Below are 2,751 nucleotides of genomic sequence, written 5' to 3'. Positions count from 1 at the left end.
ACCAAACAAAATATATATGAGTCCTGTGTATGTGTGGAAATCTGATATTCAAATGCTACCTTTCTTCTGTTTCCACGAAAAGCAAAATAAGTACATTTTCAAAAATACTGTATTATTTAATTGTTTTCTATTCCTGAAATCTATTTCTGCACTATGCCTATTTAAGATGTTCCCTTCATTTCCTATTACCTACCATTACAGTGATTAGAAATGTAAATACCCACAGTGTGTAGGACCCAACATGCTTATTTTTGCCATTGTTTATTATTGTAGTGATTAATTATGTGTTTACAAGACACAAGTTATAAATTGGGTCCACCTTCCGGCAAGTTATCACCTGTCTGTGGTGTAAGGTATTTACTCCCACCTGTTGTGTGCCGAGGGCGTGTTGTGGAAGCCAAAGAGGGTGAGCGTAGGGATATGTTGGGTCCTGCAAAGAAGATTATTTATGTTATTATGTCTCCATTAAACATCATGAACAACAACAACCACAACGACAGCACGGAACTCTTCTTTGTAGCCGCGTCAAAGTGAGGAGACACGTTAGCCTCTCAGCAGCATAAACTCAATGGGAGTTTTGTCGCTACCACACACACACACACACACACACCACACACACCACACACACACAACAAGAATGAAACGGACGATTTTTCCCATTGTGTGTGATTTAATAAAGTGTGTCAAATCTGCCTCGAATACACAGGACACAGAAGCTCCTCTCAGTGCCAGGGAGCAGCCGCAGGAAGCCTGCTCAGAGGCTTTGCTCTGTGCGCTCCTCCTGCAAGGGGGCGGGACTCTGATGAGTTCAGGGTCAGAGGTCAGCAGGAGGAGAGGAAGGGGATGGAAGATGAAGAGGATCTCCCTGGATGACGGGGAGGTGGAGGAGCTGTTCCTGGTTACGCTCGCTGCAGGCCCTCGCTCCGGGTCAGCAGCTCCAAAGTGTTCATCAATGGCCATCCTGATGTGAAGTGGGGGAAGCAGGAAGCAGCACCTGAAGACCACAGGTAACTGCTCACAGAGGTGGGGGGAGATTATGTACTCTTATGGCAGTGATTCTCAAACTTTTTTCAATAATGTACCCCCTTTGGAAAAAAAATGCAGCCAAGTACCCCCTGATCAGCGCAAAAACTATTTGTTAGGGAAGATGCCTATATAAAGAAGTACAGTACAGCGCTGCACCATCGGTGTCTGATTTATTAAAACAACAACCTTGTAACTGAAAAACACTTAAATGCTACATTTCAAATGTTTACAATCCATCACTAAATTCATGGCAAACCAATTTTAACATCATGCACTAAGAGGACATTAGTTACATTGAACTGATCTTTTTAATAAGTTGTACTTACCATGTAGTGAGAAACATGGGCTTGTGCTTCACTGAGGACCTTTGTTATTCTCAGTGACAGGAAGGCCACTGCAGTTATTACACTTCGCGTTTTGAAATATGTGTAACTGTTAATATAAAACCCACACTGCTCAAACTTCGTTACTTTTCCGAAAATTGGTATTTTTTTATTTATTTTCATTACATAAAATAAATCTCACATACCCACTGCAGTACTCCAACGTACCCCTAGGGGTCCGCGCACCCCCATTTGAGAACCACTACTCTGGTATCAGTGTTTTCCAAAGCCAAAAAATGTCCCATAATCTCTCAAAAATATTATTTTCACTGTGATAGAAGAGTAAAAGAAACCAAAATATTTCCCATTGGAAGAACCAGATGTTTATTTTCCTTTTAAAACAAAGAAAACCTCAGAATAGATTTAGATGTTGATTTAACAGCTAATGATTGTATCTCTACAGCATTGAGTGTACTACTGTGGGGTTTTAGTATGATCTTGTTCTCTGTGCAGCTGGGCTGATGATGGCGGAGGCCGAGGGTCTGGTGAACACGCTGGAAAACTGGAGGGTCGTTGATAAGATCGTCCTCTCCACCAAAACTCCAGAGAAGAAGAAGATATTTGGAAAAGGGAACTTCCAGCTTCTGGCAGGTAACATCTGCTCCCTCTGTACGCTCTGTGAATCTGGGAAGTAAAACATCTGACAGCTTTCACTTCCTCCTCAGACAAAATCAGACAAACAGCAGGAATCAACGCCGTGTTTGTGAACGTGGAGCGCCTCTCTCCTGGGGCGGAGGTGAACCTTTGCTCACACTCATTCACAGCCATGCACAACACTAACACTGCTCTTTTATTTTTAATTCAAATATATTGTACTTTTCTAACCTTTGTCGTGTGACATTTCTTTGCTATTTTTTAGTTAAAGGTCACCTATCATGCTATTTGTAGGCATTAGCATAGGTCTCAGATATATACAAATATATAAAAAACATGTCTATGAAGTGTTTTGCTCAAAATACCAAACAGATCACCCATTCTAGCCATGCCTCATATCCCTCTATTTCACTTCCTGTTTCAAAAGCGCTGATTTGGGGTATAAAGCTTTAAAATTAAAATAAAAAGTAGGGGGCTGAGCTCATGCGGGACCCGGCAGCTACTGTCTAAAGTAAATACTGCCGTGATGAAAGGCCATATCATGGATTATCAAGGATTATTTCTGAAACAGTATGGAGCTCAAAGGCTTTCTCTCTTGCCGGTTATACCACAAGGTGAGTTCCTTTTTATTTCCTGCTTCTTCACACACATGCTCTCCAGTACAGGTTAGCTCTGAGTGTTAGCGATGCTAATGTAAACATCCTACCATATTACGTCCAAAACAGTCGGGCATTGTTTCTGATAGCAA

At 41.6% G+C, this 2,751-nt stretch overlaps 1 long non-coding RNA gene across 1 annotated transcript; it reads left to right on the top strand.

The window, feature by feature from the left end:
• Positions 1–777: 777 nt before the first annotated feature.
• LOC104966626 (uncharacterized) lies at positions 778–2,337 on the top strand. Its single transcript, XR_800654.1, has 3 exons — positions 778–1,007; positions 1,863–2,000; positions 2,075–2,337. It is a non-coding gene; the product is annotated as an uncharacterized lncRNA (long non-coding RNA).
• The last annotated feature ends 414 nt before the right edge of the window (positions 2,338–2,751 follow it).

This window comes from Notothenia coriiceps, unplaced genomic scaffold (assembly GCF_000735185.1).
Source record: "Notothenia coriiceps isolate Sejong01 unplaced genomic scaffold, NC01 NC01_scaffold00037250, whole genome shotgun sequence".
NCBI lineage: Eukaryota > Metazoa > Chordata > Actinopteri > Perciformes > Nototheniidae > Notothenia > Notothenia coriiceps.
This window is presented reverse-complemented; position numbering and strand designations above follow the sequence as displayed.